Genomic DNA, 25,004 nt, shown 5'->3' with positions numbered 1-25,004 from the left:
AAATTTAATCTTCTATTGGCATTATTTGTCTTTTATCTCTCTCTCTCTCTCTCTCTCTCTCTCTCTCTCTCTCTCTCTCTCTCTCTCTCTTTGTTCACACTGTAAACTACCTCACATTCAGGCTAGTCATGTCTAATCCCCACACTCCTCGGTCTAGAGGTGCACGAAGATCAGAACCACCGGATTATAATCTCATATTTATTGGTCAATGCCTATATTTGTGGCACAAGAAATCTACACACCCACGTTTACATGCTAGTGCATGTAGTGGACAAAACCCCTTTGCCTCTTCTCTAGCTGTAGCATTTCATAGCATCTTAATATCTTTTCACAGTAGATCTTTGTTCAAGGGATTACTTAACACATTACATGTTGGCCTCCAATATGAGTATCATGCCGTTGAAAGCTTTCCAGCTTAAGGTCGCATCCGTAGAGGGGAAGAGAGGGATCACCGTTCGTCTAGCTCTAATTTTTTTATCGTAATCTCGAAGGTAGACTCTAATATAAAAACTCAATCCAAAATCTAATCTTAAATCTAACCTAATTGACATGTGGTGATTGACTCCATTGAAGGGTAAAAGACATACCAATGGGGCTACTAGCTGCGTAGATGTGAATGGGCCTCACTTCATAACACGATTTTAAATTTCAAATTCGTTGTTTGCTCTCTCTCTTGGGTGCTCTTGCTCTTGCTCTTGCTCGCTCTCTCTCGGCAGCAGCAGTCAAATATGCAAGTGGAATTGCTAGTCCTCATGGTCCATCAAACATAAATCTAGATCTATTTTAATCTTAAACTCAGAATAAACCTAAATCTAATCTAATCTAACGTAAATCTAAATCTAACGTATATAAACCTAAATCTAATCTAACGTAAATCTAACTCAAAATAAACCTAAATCTAATCTAATCTAACCTAAATAAACCTAAATCTAATCTAACGTAAATCTAAATCTAACCTAATCTAGTTTAAAATTTAACATAATCTCTTTCTCTCTTTGTTTTCTCCCCTTACCTCTCTCTTTCGTCTTCTCCCTCTCTCTCTCTCTCTCTCTCTCTCTCTCTCTGTTTGGGATTTTATTCTCTCTCTCTTTCTCTTTGTTCAATAGGTCTTGAGTTCAACTCCTCGTCGTCTAGATCTTTAAGGTCTCTTGGGATAGTTTCCTACGACGTTAAAACTCTCTTCTTCTCGGGTGTGTGTATGTGGGTGTGTGTGTGCCAATAAAAAGAGGAAAATGGTATAACCTTTCTATCACCCAAGTGTGGTAGATTGGTTATGCCATTTCCCTCTTGAATAATAGGTCTTGAGTTCAACTCCTCGTCGAGTAGATCTTTAAGGTCTCTTGGGATAGTTTCCTACGACGTTAAAACTCTCTTCTTCTCGGGTGTGTGTGTGTGTGGGTGTGTGGGGGTGTGTGTGCCAATAAAAAGAGGAAAATGGTATAACCTTTTTATCACCCAAGTGTGGTAGATTGGTTACGCCATTTCCCCCTTGAATAATAGGTCTTGAGTCAACTCCTCATCGGCTAGATCTTTAAGGTCTCTTGGGATAGTTTCCTACGACGTTAAAATGCCTTTGGTATATGCTCTTATTGGAGTTCAACAGTTGAACGTGAAGTACATGTTCATGAAAGGTGAGTGCTTGGGTGAAACACGGAAAGAGTGCCTGATGCAAGTGCCAATTATGGGACACTCTATATGCATATGAGAAATTTGTCAACAAAAGCATGCAATGTGAAAGAAGGAGATGATGGGTGCTTCGAGGAATTAATGTAGCACATGTGACATCAAAAGATGTCTCAATAGCTTCCACCTTTCCAAGAAGGGTTTTCGATGTAGAAGTTTCTCCACTCGTATCTCACAGTGCCCAGTACGTGAGTGTCTTTTGGACCTTCTCCTTCACTTCACCGGACTTAAGTACTTAGACTTCGACTCTTTTGCTCACCTATACCAGCATGAGCGACACAACGTAATATGCTCAACTCTTCCAGCTTGAGCCGTACCTAGAATAGCTAAGACGCTTAGACCAGAGAGAATATTACTTGAAGCTTTGGGACTAACACCTCACTCCTTTTGTGGCTTAGCTACTCGATTCTGACTTGTATGACTTGTCGGTTGCATGTTGACACTGCTTTGTGACAAGTTCTTTGGCTGTTGTAGTGGCTGCTGAGACATAATTCGTGAAGTTTCATCATTTTCCAGTACCTTCTTCTCTTTGTAGTGCCCAGGCCTCTCGTCAGTCTGTTCTTCATTTGGATTATGGGATTTTTTTATTTTTTCTTAATAATAAACAAAGAAAATCTTAAGCAACTAAACAAAAGAAAAATAATTCAAATAGAAATCTAAATGCTATGTACACTATACACATGTCCCTAGGGGCTCATATATGGATTTCGTTCCCATACTCCTCTGTAATACTACTATGAGGGCATATACTCTAAATTTCGTCAAAAATTATTACAATAAAACGCAAAAATTCAATGCATCTCACAAAACATTGCCCTCTAATAGTCATAATGTTAGGTCCGCATTCATAATGCTTCCCCCCTTCCTATTTGGAGCCATCCTTTACGACAGGGTATCGCAAAGGGTATGTGTTGTGCTTGGGCAATTAAAAGTTGTGCCTATGCAGGCCTTGTAATGTAGCCCTATTATGCATACACAATCAATGCATGGAAAAGATTTATGCTATGCACGATGTGGGTATAAGCAATTTGCTTATTGGCATTTGTTGGTGAGGCTTCCTATTCTAAGAAATGTAATGGTCTTTGAAGCTCCTGTATCGTTGCTTGATTGAAGCGACTTGCTCTCTTCTAACTGTACTGTAATCGCAGGAAGAATTGTAAGAATTCAAGCGGCGATGCACTGACAGCAGTTTTGTTGTTCTTCTTTGGGACCCATTTCTTTGTGATTATTGGCTGTTTTGTTGCTGACGCTCGTTTGGGAACCCATACTTGCCCGTGCTTCGTTTGTGTTTGAAGAGACTTCTTTGGGATCCACCTTTTTGTTGTGTGAGTCGACAGTGGTCTTTGCTTCAGCCCTTGTACGCTTGGTTGGTGATGGGATTCAGGCTTTGAAAGTTGATACTGTGGTTGTTTTGGAATCCAAATGAATTCCTGACTTTTTTGTGCTTGAATCAACTTCTTTGGAGCCCAAACCTGAGTTGTGAAAGCTTGCGACTTTGTGATATTATTACCCGTTCGTGCACGCTTTCCTTGTTTTTGTTTTGGTGTTGGATCTTGTGATTTGTCATTAGAGATCTTTGTCTTCTTGATCCATATCTGTTTTCGGTCGATCTAGCTTTTTGGTATCCAGATTTGTCGAGATTTTTGGCTTTGATTTGTTGTCCTGTTCTTTTGACCTGTCATGGTTGTTGCTGAAGGGGTTGGTGATAGTGATGGCCTGAGTTGATGATAGGGGATGTCGTAAGATTCATCACTATCGCTACTATCCTCAGCAAGGTTGACTTCTTGTACTTTCCCTTGATTTTTTGGCTGGTAGTGGAAAGTTACTGTCTGTTTTCGCGTGGGTGGTAGTTTCTTGGAGGACTTTTATAGCCCATTGATTAGAGCATTGTTAGCTCGTTGCTCTGGTCGTATTCCTCCTAGCTGAGTCCTTGCATGCTTATTAGGAGCCCTATATGAGGATGCTTGTGGTGGCTGTGTCTTCACCGAGGAATTTGGAATCCACTTTTGATGCACTTTATTCGTGTAGCGATGACATTGATTCCTGGGTCGTTGATCTTCTTGAAGCTCGAAGTGTTCTACAGAGTCATAGAACTCGTCGTCTTCTTCATCTTTTGATTCTCCACATTTCTTTCTTTCCTCCTTATTTCGAGAGCTTGTTGATGTCTGGTGCTCTTCGTTTTCTTGGATTACACTCACTGCAATATAAGGAACGACATCATAGCCATTTTCATCACAAAACTTTGTTGTGGGAGCATCCTCCATGGCGCACACGTCCAAAGTAGCCAAGATGTGTTCCCATCCAAAATGCTCTAACTCTTCTTCAGGAAATGGTTCTGGGATATAGTCGTTATCCTCTATAACTCGCTTTAGGATACATTCCTCGTGTTTCAAGCTACCTCTTTGTGAAGCTCCACACATCCACAGTTCTTTAGGCTTACCTAACCAAGCTGGAAGTTCTGATCGTGCTACTGTGGCGGAATCAAACTCCTCTACCGGTGTTCTCGTCACATCCCTATAGCTATGGTCCCTCAAGTTTATCTTTGTTATGGTTTCCATATGTCTCAGGTATATATGGTCATAACCCCAATCTTGGACCATTTTCAATTGTCGCATGAATGGTATTCCCAGAATGATGTCATAGTTGTTCTTCTTGCCAAAGTCAACAATAGCAAAAGTGTGTTCATATTCAATGCCACAAGAAGTAACAAGTACTTTTTCTAGCAGTCCTAGGGGCTTTTCCTTGTGTCCATCTGCAAGCTGTAGGGTCATTCGTGTGGATATCAAGGCAGGTTTTCCCCACTTTTTTCAAACCTCTTTGGTTGCAATGGCCACACCAGCTTCACTGTCAAGGATTCCCATGGTTTTTACACCATTGAATTCCATAGGAAGGGTTGTGTTTCCATCTTCTCCCTCGTAATACTCGCCTACCTTGTTTAATGGCACTGGCCTAGTATTTAGTTGAGGCATTTCAAGCTCTTTGATGCCTTCCTCGATTTGAGTCATTGGGGTTTTTACACCAAATTTCTCTAGATATTTACCCACATTAGCCCACATGTTTGGTCTTATTCTGAGCAACTCAGCTAACATTATTGTACAGGTGACTGGGGTAGATAGAATATCTACTAGCCCCTTTGAATCGATGGCCTTGTTGGGAGAGAGTCTCTGTGATGGGACTGCAACCACATCTAACTTGGTCTCGTACTCTCCCATGTAGGACGGTAGTGTTGTTAGCGAATGGGGTTGACTATCCCTAGATTGTACAGATCCTTTGTCGCCCCAATACGATCGCACGTCTAGATTCATTTGAGGTCCAGTCTCAAATTCCTCTATTGGTGGTAGAAACACTCCTCGTTCATCACTAGTCTTGTCTACTCGTCTTCTTAGGTCATCGGCTTCATTGGCCTCTCTGACTTGTTTCCACAATTCATCAAGACCATCTATCTCTTTACAATCCTCAGGTATAGCTTGGTGAAATCCCTCGGAAGAGTTATCCGTGGTATTCAGTACTATCCTTGGTTCTAATGCTGGGTCTTTGAGGTTTGCTATGTGCTCATGACTAGAATCTGGCTCTTTTAGTTCCCGGTTTGTGTTGAAGATGATGAAACAGGAAACAGAAGGAAGACAGCAACTCAGAGTAGGAAGAAGATGGAGAAGGAGAAGACACAGAGCTTGTGTACGAGATCTCTGTAGTCTCTCTCTCTGTATTGGAATAATAATTGTGTGTATACAAACTCAGAGCTACAAAGCTTATATGAAACCCTAAGAGATAAGGTGTCCTTTCACACCAGATGTCCAGGGGGAAAAACCCAGTGGGAGAAAAGTGCCCCTGGTGAAGCGCGTATACACACTAACACTACTACATGTCTACAAATCCCCCCTGTAGTGATAGTGTGAATCCGTACAAGGTAGCAGATCATCATGTGTATGAGAGTAAGCCCAAAGCTTTTCGGAAAGCTTCAAACTTTTCTCGTGATAACGCCTTCGTAAATAGATCTGCAATGTTATCCTGTGTAGGACAGTAAGTTAGTGTGATCTCCCCTGCATGTAGCCTTTCCCTGACATAGTGGTAGTGAACCTCTATGTGCTTTGTTCTTGCATGAAATACTGGATTCCTTGCAACTGCCATAGCACTCTGACTGTCAGTGAAAATGGTAGTGGGTGCCTGTTGACACTCACAAAGATCTGCCAATAACCTGCGTATCCATACACAATCAACTGTTGCCGTGAAAGCTGCCCTGTACTCAGCTTCACAAGTTGATGTAGCCACTGTGGGTTGCTTCTTGCTTAGCCAAGATATACATGCATTTCCCAAGAAAAAACAATTGCCACTTGTGGAATGTCGTGTGTCAAAATCACCAGCCCAATCTGAATCGCTGTAACCAAGAAGCTGCATAGAACTGTGCTTTCCATACATATCCCCCCTTGGAAAGAACATGGCAAGATTAGGGGTACCTGAAAGGTAACGAAGTATGCGCTTCACAGCCTGCCAATGATGCATACCTGGGCTGTGCATAAATCTGCTTGCTTGTGAAACCCCAAATTGAATGTCTGGACGAGTGTTGCCTGCCAAATATATCAAGCAACCAACCGCTGCTGCATAAGTATGTACATCAAAAGTTTCTCCAGCATCATGCATGCTCAACTTTGATCCAGTTTCTACGGGTGTAGAGATTGGCTTACAATTTTGCATACCAAACTTGTCCAAAATTTTATGCAAATATTTTTCCTGCAACATGTATATGCCATCCTCTGATTGCACAAACTGAATACCCAAGTAATAATGTAGCAAACCAAGATCAGACATCTCAAAGGTTTTTCTCAAAGCATCTTTAAACGCTTCAATTTCATCTGCATTATTGCCTGTAAGAAGCATATCATCCACATAAAGTGTTAGCATAATGAGAACTCCATCTCTCTTTTTGACATACAAAGTACTTTCTGTTGGACTATTTTGAAATCCCTGGCCAATCAAATAAGTATGTATCTTCTCATACCATGCTCTTGGAGCCTGTTTGAGACCATACAAAGCTTTACGCAATCTACATACCTTTTGCTCTTGACCTTTTACAACAAAACCACTTGGTTGACTTACATAAACTTCTTCCTGCAAATCACCATTCAAAAAAGCAGTTTTGATATCCAACTGATGCACTTTCCAACCATGATGAGCAGCAATTGCAACTAGTGATCTAACTGTGGACGCACGAGAAGTAGGAGCAAAGGTTTCATCATAATCTATGCCTTTCTGTTGCGCATAGCCTTTTGCCACAAGCCTTGCTTTGTACCTGTCAACAGTACCATCTTGTTTCCTTTTTACCTTAAAAACCCACTTTGTACCAATAGGCTTTTTACCTGTAGGCAAGTCCACTAGATCCCATGTATGATTCTTATGAATAGAACCAATTTCTTGCTGCATAGCATCTTTCCACTGAACACACTCTAAAGCTTGTTCAAATGAATCAGGCTCATCTGCATCACAAAGAGTGCTAAAGCAAGCCAAATCTACTTGCTCTCTGCCAAAAGTAGTACCAGCACGTGTTTTTCGTGGCAACGGTGCATCCAACTTGCTATCCTGCAAAGTTTTCTGAACCCATTTAGGCAAGGTTCTTTCTTCCCTGAGAACTTCTTGCTCTTCACGCACAATTTCCTCTACATCATGAGGTGTCACATGCTGATCAAAAGATTGATCAAGATTATCAACCTGTTGTGATTCTTGATTCTCCACAAAAGAAGGAAGCAAACCTTCAAATACATCATGTGTCTGCATATGAGGTACATCAAAAGCAACCATAGGTTGAGCAGTAGTTTCTGCAAAAATTACATCACGACTTTCAAAAATCTTGTTTGTAGCAGGATTGTAAAGTCTATAACCTTTACTTCCACTACTGTACCCCACAAATATACATTTGATTGCCTTATCATCAAGCTTCCCACGTAACTGCTGAGGGATGTGAGCATAAGCAAGACAACCAAAAACACGAAGATAACTGACTGAAGGTTTTTTGTCATACCAAGCTTCATATGCAGTAATGGTCTTCAAGGCACGAGTAGGACACCTGTTCAAAACATGTGCTGCACAAGCAACTGCCTCCATCCATAGCTTATGAGGCAAACTCTTAGCCTTGAGCATACATCTAGCTGTCTCCATTAAAGACCTGTTCTTCCTTTCTGCAACACCATTCTGTTGTGGTGTGTATGGCATAGTGCATTGGTGTTTAATGCCTTTCTTTCCCAAAAAATCCTTAAATGCACCTGACATGTATTCACCTCCTCGATCGGTACGAAGAGTCTGTACTTTGCAACCTGTTTCATTTTCAACCATGGCAACATAATGTTGAAAAACTGCAAACACATCTGACTTTGCTTTGAGTGGATACACCCAAGAAAACCTGGAAAAGTCATCAATGAAGGTCACAAAATAAAGGCTGTTTCCCATAGATGGCGTCCTCATAGGACCACATACATCACTGTGTACAAGCTGCAACTTTCGTGTCGCTCTAACTGAACCATCCTGCGAAAATGCAAATCTGTGCATCTTTCCAAGAACGCAACCTTCACATACATGTCTTGGTGGCATCTCCAATAAGGACAAATCATGCACCATATTATGACGTTGTAAAGTCATCAAACTGCCATAACTAACATGCCCGAATCTAGCATGCCACAACTCAGCATCCTGCATGGCCTGAGTCTTTGTTTCTGCAATACATACCTGAATCTGCTTTTCATAACGATCTAGCACAAATAGTCCATTGTCCAGCGTACCTGTAGTGATAAGAGAATAACCATTCTCTCGATCTCGTACAACACATCTGTCATCCTCAAAAATGACCCGAAGACCATTTTTTGCAAGAGAGGATACAGACAACAAATTCTTCTTGATCCCTGGAACATATAAGACATCTGGCAAGCATAAATCTGAACCATCTGAAATGGTAATCAAAATCTTACCAACACCTTTGATTGGATAAGAAGCATTATTTGCACATGTCACCTTCTTTCCTGCTGGAGCTGCATCCAATGAACAAAACAAATCCTTCCTTGAAGTAATATGCCTAGATGCACCACTATCAAAGTACCAAATCATTTGTGTCTTGTCAACACTGTAAGCAGAAAAATTTGAACATACTACAAAAGCATAAGAATCCTGCACAAAGTTTGCAGACTCTTCTTTAGCTGTAGAAGAATCACCAGAAGCTGAAACAACCAAACTTGACTCTTTCTTCTTTTCTTTAGCAATTCGCTTTTTACACTCACTAATGTAGTGACCAGGTTTCTTGCAGTAGTGACATTTACCTTTCTTCTTGGACTTGTCGGAATCACCTTTAGACTTCTCTGAAGATTGTCCTGCACTAGACTTGGAGTAATGAGCACTCTCTTTACCCCTGTTTTTGTTCTGTACAACAAGAGCATGATCCATACCATCCACCTGTAAAGACTTGTTCTTACGTGATTGATCCTCCTGCAATAGCAAAGCCACTAACTCTTCAAAATGAAGAGGGTCAGGATTAGCTCGCAAAGACAGAGTCAAAGAAGTCTGAAAAGTCAAATAAGATGGTGGTAGTGAATTGAGTGTTTTGGAAACCAAGTCCTTCTCTGGAATCACTTCATCAATGCTAAGCAATTGCTCTTTAAGATCCCTGATTTTTGTAAGATGCTCGACAATATCGTCACCTTCGTCCATCTGTATTTTGTCAAGTTGTTTCTTCAAAAACTCTATTCTGGCAGCGTTTCTTCCTCCAAACATAGCTTGCAGAGTGTTCCAAGCATGCTCAGAAGTTCTGCAAGATCTGATATGTGGTGTGATTGTCCTCTTTATGGTTAAGGCAATCACAGCCATAGCCTGTGCATCTTTAGTATCCCATCTCTTTTGCTCTGGAGTGACTTGTGAGGGTCCTGCACCAAAAGCTGCACCACGACCAGGCGTGGCAGGTGCAATGCTACCTGGACGAACTTCATCTCCAGATACGTAATCCCACAATCCTTTACCAACCAAAACATTTTTGGCCATAAAAGACCAAAGAGAATAGTTGGTACCATCCAATTTGTCTTCGGATGTAAACGCACCAAAAATCTCTTTCTCCGTAGATTGAGCCATACTGTAGATGCACACAAGAGAGCAAAAGAACCTCCAAGAGATTCACAAATCTCCTCTCCAATCCAAGCAAAACTCTACACAAAATCTCAGCACAAAGCTAAGACAAGCTGCTTCCCAAAAGAACTGTTTACCTGAAGAAAATCTGTCAGAAAGCACACCCTCTTGATCTAAACGCCTCGGAAAAGTAACTTCTGCTACGCTGCTCAGAACGAAATTCTGAGGGCTCGAACGGCTTCGAAAGGGGGGTAAAACCCCAGGTCACCTGGTCAGAATACTCCCGGAACGTCGAGGATGCTCCCACGAACAAATTTTCCGAAAACTGCCTGAAAACTGCGATTGCGCGCGCGGACGCGAAAACGCAAGTAGAGGCTCTGGAAATCACCTTGCTCTGATACCAATTGTTGAAGATGATGAAACAGGAAACAGAAGGAAGACAACAACTCAGAGTAGGAAGAAGATGGAGAAGGAGAAGACACAGAGCTTGTGTACGAGATCTCTGTAGTCTCTCTCTCTGTATTGGAATAATAATTGTGTGTATACAAACTCAGAGCTACAAAGCTTATATGAAACCCTAAGAGATAAGGTGTCCTTTCACACCAGATGTCCAGGGGGAAAAACCCAGTGGGAGAAAAGTGCCCCTGGTGAAGCGCGTATACACACTAACACTACTACATGTCTACAGTTTGGTGGTATTGCTTGTGTAGGCATGACACGGATCACATCCTCAGGTTTTGCACCTGGTGGTTCTAGTAAATCTTGGGTTGTTTGAATCATTTTATGGCACATTTCAAACCTTTGCTTTTCTAGTTCCGTATAGGGATATGTCATCCACTTGTGTTCTTGGGTTTGGTTGTTTTTGAGCCTCGCATCATAGGCTTTCAAGAGGGCATCTAATGTCTCATTAACCTTCTCTGCCAACACCGATCCTCCTGAACTAGAACTTCTCGGTTTCTCATCCATGGATGGTTCTTCTAGAGGTTTAACCATCTGTGTAAGAGAAGGTGCCTCCTTTTCCTCATGTTGTTTTATCTTCTCCTCAGATTCGGTAAGCTTCTCAGCTAGGGATTTTTGCTCTTGTTCCCTGCGTGCTTTCATCCTAGTCTTTCTAGATTTCCAACTATTTCGTTTGCTCTTGGTTTTCTGACTAGGTGCGTCTGTCTTTGGTCCATCATCTGTCTTTGGACTCGTGTCACTTTCCGTGTTCTTTGTCTCTGGATTCTCATCAGCTTTCTTTTGAGCTTGTCCTCTCGTAACCACTTGAACTGGTACAACATTTTCATTTTCTGAGCTACTAGGGAGCTGAACAATCCCTGATACATTTTTCGTGATTTTCCTGATTTGGTTTGGGTTTTTCGGGCAATCGAGGATCAAGTGAGTGATGCCACACTGAAGACAATAGGCATTTACTTCAGTGATCTCCGTATGAGGACATTGTTTGACCAAGTGGTTGTCACGACTCTTGTGACAATCTGTCTCTGGTTGAGGAGATTCTTTTAGCATTTCCTCTTGGCTATAAGCAAGCTTTGACCTAAATAAGCCGCTATTTGCAATGAATCTCAATGTCCTTTCGTCCATTTCATACCTTCTTTCTTTCGACTGAAACCCAGGAGGTGGAGGTTGTACCGGCCTCACCACTCCATGTGTTTTTCTCACATTGTCTTGCTCCGAAGGGTAGTACTTACTTTGGTTGCTATACCACATTGTAGCTCGTACTGGCGTTGGTTTATTTGATGCTTCCATCATTGGCATGCATCTCATGTCTACCTGCATTCTAGCACCTGGTAGCGGAGGTTGTTGTCTTAAGACAAGCTGTGGCCTTAAAACTCCTACTGGTCCTGGCGCATTCCCCGTAATGTATCTAGGTTGAGTAGGTGCTTCAGGAACATGTTGTACATACCTCTCCATAGCATTTTCCATGCTATAATAGCACTCTTTCCCCATATGGTTCGTCCATTTTCTCTCAATTTCACACCACTTCGGCTCTCCCGAATCAGACCTTACAAGAGGAATCAACCCCTTGACCAAGTCGTCGATAAGCTTTTCTTGATCAATAGGTGCCGTTGGCTTGGCAATGGACTCACTTATCTGTGAAACACAGTGCTGAGAGGATGTGCCATCTCCTTGACTCTTTAAGTCCTTTTCTTTGTATGCCTCACAGTTATCCACTAGATAAAGAGCTTCTTTGATCAACTCGTTTAGCGTCATCCTCCTTATCATATGCAGATCCTTCTGAAGGCCCGCATGTCATATTCCCTGGATAAAGATCAACATCAGTCGTGCTTGTGTAGGGAACTCCGCTCTCGGACAGAGCCTAACATATCTCTTGAGTCGTAATGATGCTTTGCGTACTGATTCATTCTCTTTCTGTTTGAATCTATGGATTTGTGAGACCGTGTTGTGAGCAATGCCTTTTGGCAAGAATTCTTCAATAAACTCCTCAAACAGCTCATCTAGGGTCTCAAAATCCCATTTTTCCACCGAGTCGAACCGTGTAGCTGCATCATCTTCTAGAGTCAATCCAAATCCTGCAAACTGTGTCGCAAAATCTGAAACTTCCTCTGCTCTAATCACTCTTCTAAAAGCCTCTATGTGATCTCTTGGATCTTCATCTCTGGAGTATTTTTTGTTTATCCATTTTTGGACTTGGGATGGTCTAACTCGTGGATTGTCTACAAGTCTAACCAGAGACTCTCCCAATCCTTCTCTCGTTATCGCTCTTGAAGGGAATCCTGGTGGCTCTCTTCTTGGAATTCCTATAGGAATTCTCGTGTTTGGTGGAGGCATTTGTGGTCCTTTGTTGACCAAATATCCACCTCTTTCTAGTACAGTCTGTGGATTTGTGCTTTCTACAACTCTGTATTCTCATCCATACTTGTCCACAACTATAGATCTCCATTGACAGTCGACTCCGTATGTGTAGACATATAAGAGCTTGTAATCCGTTATCTGTTCTAGGTATGGATCTGAGCACTTATAAAGATTGACCTCATTGTCGTCAATGTAACTATATAGTCCTTCACTCTCATGACCAGTCATCCAAAATCTCTCAACATGATGGATCTTTATCAATTGCAAGTTTGGAAGATCCATTGTGGGAGGATATTCCTCTATCGTCGGGATCTCCAAGCTTGTGTAAGCTGCCTTTGAATCTAGGGTAGACATGATTTCTGGGCTTAAGAGCTTTTGCTTGGTTCAAGTAGACTTAGTCCATTGTGTTCAAGTGCTTTGGTTAGGGAAAACTCGAAACTATGTCCAAAATCGCAACCGTTTCGTCACAATTCGTGCAAATTGTCGCTTTCAGACACCCCTAACTTCCGGATGAATTTTGAGGCCTTAAACGATGAACGGCATGCATTTAGTTCATGTTTTTCTCTAAGATCTGTAGAGCCGCTCTCAGGCTACGTTTTGATATAAAAACTTTTCCGATCCTATACCGTTTATGAAAGTTATGGCCAAAACAGTGAAATGCAGTTTAGAATGGAAGAAGATTTGGGATCTTTGTGACACTGTGAACACTTCAGTGTTGTTAAAAGCACAGTTGGACCCTAAAACTGGCCTAGAGACATCCTACGCGTAGTATGTCTAGATGCTCAGAATTTAACAAAATTTGGTCCAGAGACTCCCCTTAGGTCTAGCAACACAATGGTATGCTCAGATTTTAATTTGGACCTAAAAATGGCCTTGAGACATCCTACGTGTAGGATGTCTTTTTGCTCAGAATGACTTGAAATTTTCACCCCAGCTTCTCCTTGATGTGCTGATCACAGTGGTGTGTTCATAGGTTGGTTTGGAGTTCTAAATCAAGCTGGAGACATCCTACGCGTAGGATGTATTTTTGCTCTGTTTCAGCTCAAACTTGCACTGTAGCTTCCCCTTGATGTGCTCAACTCACATCTATTTTTACTTTTTGATACTGACACCTATAGGTTGGTCAAATGATCAAGAATCTGCTTTAGAGGCCTGATGTCTGTTCTGATGAATTCCTAAGTCAAATCAACTCCAAATTGGACCAAATTTGACTAGGAGGCTTGCCTAAGGCTATATGACAGCATGCTATGTCCACAGTTTGAATTTGGCCTCTAAATCATGTCTTAGACATCCTACGCGTAGTATGTCTAACTGCTAAGAAAACCCCCAAATTTGAACCACAGACTCTCCTTAAGGTGCTGATCACTGTGGTATGCTCAGAATTAAAATTGGAGTGCAAAATCACACATATGACATCCTATGCGTAGGATGTCTTTTTGGCCTGTTTGACCCCAGACTTGTCCCACAGCTTCCCCTTGGTGTCAGTAATCCAGTGGTATGCTTAGATTTTGGTTTGGATTTCAAAAGTCTGTTCAATCTTCCGTTCAATGACCCAAATGAAATGAAATTGATCACATGTACTCAATACAACATTTAGAACATGCCTTTGGAGTCATCCTATGGTTTGGTCTCAAAATTAGGCCTTGGACACAATTTGGGTAGGATGTCTGGCAATTCTCGTCTTTTGGATTTGATCTATCAAAATTTGGTCAAATTTTCACTTTCCAGGTGAAAATAGGGTAAAACCTACCTTCTAAACACGCTGGTAACCTCAGATTTTCAAAAAAGTGCCCAGATCACCCTGTAGACATCCTACGCATAAGATGTCTACTGCTCATTTTTTGAGACTGAAGTGTCCCTGATGCTTCCTTATGCTCTCAGCAAGTGCAAGTATGCTTCACAATTGCAAAAACATGCAACAATCACTCAATTTAAGCCTTTGCTGAAATTTTACGTTTTCTGACTCCGCCTCAACAAAAATAGGGAAAAACACCCAAGTCAATATGTTACTAGGGTGCAGTCAGAATTTTCAAATTTAGTCTCCAGAACCCCCTTGAGACATCCTATGCGTAGGATGTCTATGTTTATAGAATTGCAGGTTTTCTTCACAGAACCCTTGCAAATGCTCTTTTATATGCACAGCATCATTCAGTCATACAAAAATATCCACAAAAGCTTTTTTTTAATGCATTTTTACCCTCAAAAGCACACTTTTCCGTGATTTCAAATGCAATCAAGCACTTTAGCAAATAATTCAGTGTTGAATAGCTCTACATCAGAATCGGATCACTTACCTAAAGCTACTCCTACAAATCATATGGGGTTTTGCATCTATGAGTAGAAAAACGCTTCACTGCCACACACGGACTAGTAAACGCTTTTATCACCTCACAAATCACTCGAACACCAACAACTACTCTAATCCACATATCCTAACTAAACCTATCTAGTCGCAGACCCTCGGCAAGACACACGCTTCCTGGCTATCCACTTGATCACGGAATATCCTCTTCCGGATCCACTTAAGAAAAACGCTTTCTTTAGCCGAAACTAAATCAAGCAACCATCACACGAATATTAGTAGGAAACCTACTTAGGTCTTTGTGTCCCTGGAAGGCGCCTATGTTGGACGGGGAGCTACTCACACACCCATGATGTGCATGCAAACACTACCTAGATCAACATAATGTCAATCGAGGACACAGATGACACGATAGGCACACGGAGGAAATCTCTTAAGCTTGTCAGGCTGAGACCATCCTACACATACAACACTCTGGAAGGCCAACTAAACCACAATCAAGAACCTCACTGCTCTCAACTACACCACCTAGCCACATACACACATGCGGAAGGTAACTCACCTAATCATGCCAGATTCGTAGGAATCTTAAGGAACACCATCCCCTCACTAGGATACACCTGTCCCTAAGCTTCTACACTCAAAACCCTCACTCTAAACCCATCTGCGGAAAACGCGTAGGATGACAGAGCCGAAATTTGAAAGTGCCGAAACTGAAATTTATGAGTAGCTATGCGTAGCTTATGTCGCCTTGATTCTATAGACTACTAGCACGCAGAAAACAGACATCATTTGATACACTTACGGCCACAAATAGCTCGTAGATGCGTCGGCGTGTGCGCTTCGTCTCGTGTGGAATGCTTGGCGTTGTCGCATAGCTCTCCTTGAGCCTACAACAATGGTGCATTCGGATCTCCAATGCATTGAGCGATTTGGGCGTAGCGAGAGGATGAAGCTCACGCTCACTCTCTTTCTCTCTCACACACAGTAGACGGCAATGCTAAGTTTTGATTATGATTAAAAGTCTTTTTTACAAAATGACCTAGGTACCTTATATACTAAGGCTACCTTAGGTTTAACCAAAAATGGGGTTGAAAGGGTCAAATGGCTTTGCATTTACAATCTGAAAGTGCCATTGCACCCCGGCTTTTGAAACTAGAATAACTACTCATTACAAATGACGTTTATAGCCATAATCCGCAGCATTTCATAACTCGCAAAAGATAAGACTTTGGTACGAAACTTGAGTTATGTTGTGTTGTTGACCCAACGGTCAACAATGGAGGGAGTGGGTGGAGGGGGGTAGAGAGGATACACTAGCAAGGGATAGAGAGAGAGGGGTATAAGATAGAGAGGACTAGCACATGCAAACAACTACCCAATCATGCTCTATACAATCCCTTGGCCTTGTTATTTATAGGACCCCCCTTTACCCATGTCTAACATGGCCCTTGGCATGCCTGGTCGACCTTAGGCTTGACATTAATTTCCCCTTAGAGAAGCGTTTTCATGCTCAAAAACAAAAGTGGTGATATCTTCATAAGAACAGTAATGTTTTTCGTAGTGGCATCCTCCTTGAATGTAGTTGTCCATTTGACTGGAGCACAGTTCAAATTAGGAAGAGGATGGGTCTAGGAGGGCCTCTTTATTTGCCATGAGATTATGGAGGTGATTAACATTTTGACAAATAGATGCATGCCATGTGTGCAAGAATGGTGGGTGTGTAAGAGAGATGTAAGAGTGGTCAAAGGATGCACTTTCCCCCCCCAAAAAAGGGGGTGGAGAACTTTATGCTTTTTGTCCTTCTATAACTCCTACATATGATCTCTGATTTGAGTGGAGATTGTACATCCGTAATCTACATGTCCTGCTCTTTCGATAGATATATTACATGACATGGTTTTGCTCGCTAGATTTTGAATTTCATTTTTGGAGTCAAACCATAAAAATTGAGAACTTGACCAAAATATGAAGGGACTAAACTTAGTAGTAATCCTTTAATCAAGTTTGAGAACTTGACCAAAACATGAAGGGACTAAGTTTAGTAATCCTTTGATAAACAAGGATCACATTGCTAAGTAATCAACAATGTTATGAACAACCATCTTGGTTAACTTTAAAGATTGGAAAAGTGGCTTGAATAAAGTGTACAAAGTCTAGTCAACTAAGCTACAAGCACCAAAACTGAGCTATGACCTCTATTGGTGATTGGTAGCTCCACAACTAATCTCATAGAGATATTGCGCATATAGTGCAAAATGCTTTAGAAGCTACTATTTCCATGAGTGTGCATGCCACTCCATATCAACCTTTGCTAAACATTAGACCCATAACACCTAGTGTGCATGCATTTAGCAAAAACAGATTCAAACTTGCATATCCATGGCAATACTTGCCAATGCTTATGGCTAATGTTATGCTCACAACCCACAGGGAAAGAACTAAATACTTTATATGTGAAAGTCGTGCTAATATATTTGGACCATAATGTGAAAATCAATCACATCTAGGTATCAAATGAAACATGTTCATTAACAAAACGTAGCTTGCTACATGTGTAAACAACTATCGATTAAAGTTGATTAGCAATACTTGAAACGTTAACAAGTCTTACTAGGTATCCAAAAATTTCTGGCCACTGAAATTGTTCCTGATACAAAGTGCTTAAATTGGTCTGATAAATAGATCTGACCAGCAGCTAGGGACTCTGTCGTGACACATAATTGAAATAACATGTGCGAGAGTTAGTCCGAGAGACTCATATTCTCCTCATGTGGAATATGTCTCATATAAGGATGTCCAAAAACATGACATTCATCAGGTACGAGATGTAGTTGTGTATGGAGGTAATTGTAAACAATCAGCAACATGAATGAGCGGGATCCTCATAAACTTTACTCTAATTGGCTAAACCAAACTCCTTGAGTTCCTTGACCATGTTTCTCCTCTTGTGAAAACATGTGCCAAATGAAACCCTACCATGTAGGTCCATAACTGCATAATGTAGAAATGTATATGGGACACTACGGCCCAAAATTATTTGCTCCTACATGACCTTGTCATGTCTTTGAAGAGAAAAATGGATGAAAGCATTCAAGCTTATATATCCTACTTAGAAAAGTCAATCAAAGCATGTTTAAAATTGAAATAAAACCAATTCATATGCTTACTTGGAGGTTGAACATAGCATTCACTCAACCATAAAGTGCATATGACCAAATATAATGTCTTAAAAGACATAGTATGTCTTTACCCTATGAAACACTAAATTAGAGATTAGTGATAAACAAACAATATTGAGCTGGTAACCTTGGGTGTTGCACTAGAAATCTAAACCCCTTGTTTATATTTTGCAATGTCTTATTTAAAATAATAGTTAACGGTGACCAACATAGTCTCCCATGTCCAAAAGTGTTTGTAATCAACTTGTGAAGTTGAACCTATCCACTACCCCTTGGTAGACTGAGGACTTCCTTCCTCAAAAGGACAATTGTGAAGTTGAACCTATCCACTACCCCTTGGTAGACTGAGGACTTCCTTCCTCAAAAGGACAATTGTGAAGAGGCTAGTCAATGACCCTTAAGAATCCTGGAGTGCATTTTGGCATTAGTTTGGTCATACCCCTAGAAATACCACTTCAATGGCCACAATTAGTGCTATAAATTAAACAACACATCCTCTCAAGTTGGAATCTTGTTCACAACTATATCTTGAAATGATCATGTCTCTCTATGAACAGAAGAGAAAGATGTCTTATACCCCAAATAAGGTAGTCATACGAAATTTTCCTGGGTGTTCAACAAGAGATCCTCGCTTTGATTCTCTCCTAATCTATTATGTCAACCCATGAATTAGGTGCATTATATTTAGGCCATGCAGTACCCATAGAAAGCGTCATCTATGTTGGCTGCACTTTGGGCATAGAGCCAATGATGTAAAGTGCTCACCGATATAGACACCCAATGATCACAAAACCAATCTACCAGCCTTAATCCTTCTTGAGCAAAGTAGTTGATGCTATTGAAAAAGCAAAAACAATGATGGGATGGAGATTGTGCCACAGTACTAGCACACTATGCATGCATATTAGGAAAAATGATAAGCCCTTAGCTTGAATGACGGTCTCAACACTGTGAGTCGATCCCATATGTACCTTGTATAGTTTGTACTCGCATGGATACATTACAGTTTGATGTTGTCAAACATAAAATGTGAGCTTATATTTGTATTGTCAATGCGCCAAACATGTGTGCCAGTATCCTTGATCCTAAGTCAATGGATAGTATCTTGGCACGAAATAGAATCCTTGCTTCTTATTAAGTTTGTCAAAGAATTTTGCTTTGCACAACGAGAAAATATTTTTCAAATGAAAAATTAAAGACAGGAAAACAAGAAAAACTTGAAATTTTCTAGCCTTGTTGCCCTTCTAAGAGTAGTTACCTTTGCTTGAATCTAGCTAAAAGCCATGTATGCTCAGAAATTAAGAATTGTCGATGGATGTACCTTGCATGCCCTGGTGGCTTAGTTCATATTTTTAATTAAGTCAATGTCAATTAGCAAGAGCATCCAAAGGCCCAACGCCTTGCAAATGCACATCAAGATGAATATGAAGAAGTAGTAAAGATTGGAGTTACACATTTTTATATTTTCCCAAAATTGCCATGTATTGTACTTTCCCATTTTATTTCAAGCCATTGTAATAATTCTAGCGTGTTACGCGCTCAATGAGAGTTCCAAGCTGTAAAGAATGGGTCAGTTAGTGTCCCTAGGTTGCAGATTCAGTAAGTTGTGGAGCTCGAAATGCCTTGCAAACTCGAAGAATGCATATTTTTATCCTAAGTATATAAGGTAGTGTGTAAATAGAATTAGGGTTCTCAACCTCATTTGTTGAGACCACTCTTTAGTGAGATTAGGTCTTTGGAGCTTCAAGGAAATTGGCCTACACATCAAACAATTGGCAATTGGATGGTGCCATTGGATTCAACATTTGTGCGGTATGCCTAGCCATTGTCAAGATTGTGATTTTGAACTTTTGATTTTGTGCATTTGCATTCCGTCATAACGTTGAATTTCTCCTAGAATCAAATGTGCATAATTGATGTTTTCATGTGTTGATGTATGTTGTTGATTTGCCTAATTGCATGCTTGAATGATCAATTGCAACTGTGTGCATTAAAATCAAGTGTATGTGCACTCTAATCGAGTGTGTGTATGCCTAATTTTAGGTGCGTGTGCACCTAAAAATCAATGTGTGCATAAGGATTTTGCAAATGTGTTGACTGATTTGTGATGTGGTCATTGCCAATTAGAGATTTGTGTGTTCAATTTGCAAAATCTACCCAATAAAGACTTGTGTGTGCGCACCTAGAAATTGGTAAAAAATGCAAACTGTGTGTGCGTGTGTGTGTGCGCGCGCATAAAAAAGTGATTAATGTGGATGATTAATCCGATGTTTTCTTGCAAATTTGATGTGTTTAATGGTTAAATGTTGCATTTTTTAGCTCAAAACAGGAATTTACACACTTTTTCGATTGTGTCAATTTTTGACCTAAAATTGCCGATTTAATTGCCTAGTATTGATTTTTATTAGCAAAATTAATTAACAAATGAATCGATGTGCTAATTGAGTTTTGATTTGGTTACACCATCATCTATGTGTGGATAATTTAAAAAACAATGGGTATTTTTTGGATAATATTTACAATTTTTCGATAAGTTTTTGCTATTTTTTGCATTAATTTTTTATTAATTCCATACAAAATTTGATAAAATACAATCTTGACGAGCTGTTTTGTGTACTTAATTACAACATGATTTGGAGCACTTTGGTTTCCTCATTTGTCAAGTTTTGAACGTATTGCTATTTTTGAGGGCCGGTTCGATTATCTTGCTGTAATTGATGTTTTTGGTAATAACTACTATTTTCAGGGGCCGATTCAATGATTTTGTCTTAATTGATATTTTTGGTAAAAACTACTATTTTTGGTGTGTTTATACGTGTCGCGAGTGTTTGAATTTGATTACTGATGATTTTTTGCAGTTTTCAAATTTTTTGGATTTTTTAACAAAATTTTTTGGGTGTTTTTGGATTTTTGACTTGTCTTTGGTTAATTTTGGTATTTTTGATGAATTTAAACAATTAAAGTTTGAAAATTTTGCCACAATACGTGTGAACAAAGTTCGACAATTTGAAGCACTTTGACAAAATTATCGGCGGTCGTGCGGACTCGATGGTGAAATTTCGAGCTTTCAAGCGAAAAATCGAGGTCGACGTTTTAATTTTGGTGAGAACCTTCTCTTCCTTCTTCAAAGGTTTGAATTGTTTGAAACACCCTCCCCAAGGCAATTAGGCGTGCCTATTGTACACTCTCTCTTTCCATTCTTTTTCTCTCTCCTCACACTCTCTCTTTGCCAGCGGTTTTGCAATTCTCTAAAGAATCTTTTTCATGAGCAACCTCTTTACCTTTGTCTACCAGGTGTGAAATCTAACGCTGGCGTGTTGATGTTCCTGGTGGACATTGTTGTTCTAGGGAGGTCTTACCAAAAAAACGTGATAGTGTTTGAAGCCTTTTTACAACTTTGAAGTGCAACAGGTGGAGCCTAATATCTAAAATTGCTCATACACAATAGATTTTGTTTATGAACCAATGAGCCTAATTAATCATTAATACAATCAAAGGATTTATGTTTTGAAGGTATTTTTATATACCATCTTGGTTATTCTCTGAAATTGAAAAAGTGTCGTTGCATGTATGTCTTTGGAATCTTTTCTGCCTTGCTGCTACTATATTATTGTGGGAATAGAGGCTAGGCCCTCCATGCCAAATAAGATGTTAAGTTGCTTAAATGTCTTGGTTTTGGGTGCAGTCAAGCAAGTTGGGCAAGGCAGAAGTAGTGGGGTCAGACCAGGGTAGAGGCAAGGGCATTTTCTTCGAGTAGCGAGATGACATGGCAGCATGGGACTAAGGGCCAAAGAGCTAGAACGAATTGACTACAAGAAAAAGGCTCATTCGATAGGTAGAAGGGAGGTTGACGATGTCACGATTGGACAGGGGCAAGCGAGGGCTCTGATTGATAGGCTGGGGGTGGCCGGGCGGCCTTCAAACGGATCCAAAAACCTTGGCTTTTTAGTGGAAGGAGGTTCCCATGGAGCAGCTTTCCAAGTTGGTCAGTGAAAAGAGTTTTGGCCTCAAAGACACACACTCATACAAAAAGAGCTTTGGCCTCCAAGACACAGACACACACTCAAACACAAAAGAGCTTTGTCCTTAAAGACTCACACACTTATACACATTTGAGTGAGCACGCATCCTGGGGGATTCACTTTATAAACAAAATGGGACGCCACCTGCGAGCGGACAAATTTGAAAAAACCCATATATATGACTCATTATGGAAATATGATCCCCCTTTCTATGCTTATATGACAATCAATGCAGAAAACTATCATATCCTTATCTTACATATAAAATTTAGGTCTCACATATTCTAATTGAGTAAAACTAGTCAAAGAGGGTGTAGCATAGTGATTGGCAACGTACTAAGGAACCACTTCTGTTGATAACTAGATGTACCCTCAATGTGTCTCAGCTTGACTTTCAAACTATGTGTCCGTTTAGCATGCACTCTAGCTACTTATCCAATTCTGACCCATCTAAATTACTCAAGAAACGTAGTTATAAAGTTGTGTTAGGTTCTCTGTGTAACTTTGCATCTATACAAACTCTTTATAGCGTTCATTCCTCAACAAATGAACTATAATCACAAAACAAGCAATCAAAGCAATGCTAGTTCTTGCATGTATCTTTGTAGCTATTCACTCACGAGTTCGAGGGTAGAATCCTTTGGGAAGCCATGATTTTGAAACACAAAAACATTCTCTCATTTTTCCATTTTCTCCCCGCCCCCCCCCCCCCGCTCCCAAAAAAAAAAAAAAAAAAACCCTCCCTTATTTTTAAACTTGGGAGATAAATTTTTGGGAGCATGCCCCTAACTTATACGCTTATGTAATTTGTAAAAAAAACCCCTCCCTGCACTTACATGGTGCAATAAGTTTTCCATGGTGAATCCCTAGGGGCACGCATACACATGCACTGTTAGGAAATAAGACGTAGCTAAATAGATAATTGAGTAGATTACTTAATGGAGAGAGACAGATTTACATACACGAGATTATAGAGTAGAGAGAGAGAGAGAGAGAGAGAGAGAGAGAGAGAGAGAGAGAGAGAGAGAGAGAGAGAGAGTACACACGATATACGTGGTTCACCCAATGTGGGCTATGTCCACGGTAAAGTAGCCACTCAATGGCTTTAGTACTTCAAAACAAGAAGTAGTTTACAAAGGGATTATACCCTTAATGGAGCTCCCGCCTTGCTTCACTCTCACCACCTCACACTCACCTTGTTGCATCAACTTCACACTATGAAATGTGTGTAGAAATGGCCTCCTTTTATAGGCCAAAAGGGCTGCCCTCTCTTATGAGAGACAGCCATGTGTAGCCGCCCTTGTGCGAATAAGTCCAAATCGGACCCTCCAATCCGCCCATGTGTGGCCGCCCTTGAGAAGACAAGTCCGCTTTTGAATTCGGCCACCGGCCATTGACTTCCGATCACCGGCCATCGGCCATTGACTTTCGACCACCAGCCATCGGCCATTGACTACCGGCCACCGGCCAACCGACCGGTTGTTTTCCGATCACTTTCCGGCTGCCGTTCGGCCATAATATTCCGGCGAAAAAAAAAAATCTCGGGGGCCTCCGCCCCCGAGGCCTCTAAAGTTGCCCGTGATTCTTGTCCGTGAAAATTTTGGTTTCCGAGTGATTTTCCTTCACGCACCATGGCTTCTCCTCATAATGGGGGGCTTACAAATGTGCGCTTTTACCACAGAAAGTTACAAGGTTAAATCAGGCTCCATACTTAACATGCACGCCCGTCATGCACACTAATCCGAGATTCATTAGCGGTCAAGATCTGATGAAAACATGCATAGGTATAGTAGAAAGCTCTTGAGAGAGGAGTATAATGTGTGTGTGTGTGTGTGCATGTGTAGATGGGTAGTGTTGCAACAGAAATGTTATGCAAGCCACCAATGTTTGCCAAAATAGTGCCGCTTTGAGAGTTGTAAAAACACCCAATGCAATCAAGCAAGAATTAGAACACAATCTAATTATCCCTAACCATTGTGGCTAGGGTAGTGGCCATATAGACTCGGTCAATTCAAATGAAAGAGATTATTAAATTGAGTTACACTAATCCATGTTGGAATTAGGGTTGCAGAGAAACTCACACAGCTTGGAGAAGACGAAGGAAGATCAAGGCACACAATAGAGAGTGTGTTACTTAGTGTGCAATGGAAAGATAGATAGCCCTAGAGTGATGGGTGCGAGGTCCCCACCCTGCCATATCAAACAACGGATCTGATGGTGAGCCTGGTGGCCACTAGATCTATAGCGGAATCAAACAAAGTGGTTTAGGGTTCAGCTAGTGGACAATCTCTCATCACAAAGTAAGTCGAGCTCGAGCCTACTAGCAATGAGATCTAGCTCCACCTCGCAGGGGAAGCGTACTTAAACTATCTAGCGATCCTAAGACTCACCTTCCAAGAGGAGAGAAACCCCGAATGCCTTTTTCCCCATGTTTCAGAGGCACGTACTCTCGAGATTTCACCGCTCTAGGGTCAATGAGTATTACTAATATCCAAGTAAGCACTATGGGGACAGAGAGTTCCCGACCAATCGGGACCACCCATCTCGTAGGCATTGGCAACTTAAGCCAAGCCCCCACTTTCCACCCCCACACTCACACTTCCTTGTGTGACCTAATTACTACCACAAAGGTTGTTCAACATAAACATTCCTTGTTTTAATTCCGAAGCACATTGTTCCTTAAGACAGCCCTTCAACCAGTATTGCAAACAACACCAAGACAGTATTCTAGTAGAAATTCTACTCAAAATTATTCATTAAAATTCCAATGTTCTGAGGTACAACATCCCCCCTCCAACAAGATTTCACTCCTCCCGTTGTCGCCTAGCTGCCCATACAACTAAGTATGTCCACCGCATAGAAAGCACGTCATGGACACTCCCACCGCATAGAAAGCAAGACGTGGGT

This window comes from Adiantum capillus-veneris, chromosome 11, assembly GCF_014529385.1.
Source record: "Adiantum capillus-veneris isolate H3 chromosome 11, ASM1452938v2, whole genome shotgun sequence".
NCBI classification, from domain to species: domain Eukaryota; kingdom Viridiplantae; phylum Streptophyta; class Polypodiopsida; order Polypodiales; family Pteridaceae; genus Adiantum; species Adiantum capillus-veneris.
The sequence above is the reverse complement of the archived record's forward strand: the minus strand, read 5'-3'. Positions refer to the sequence as shown.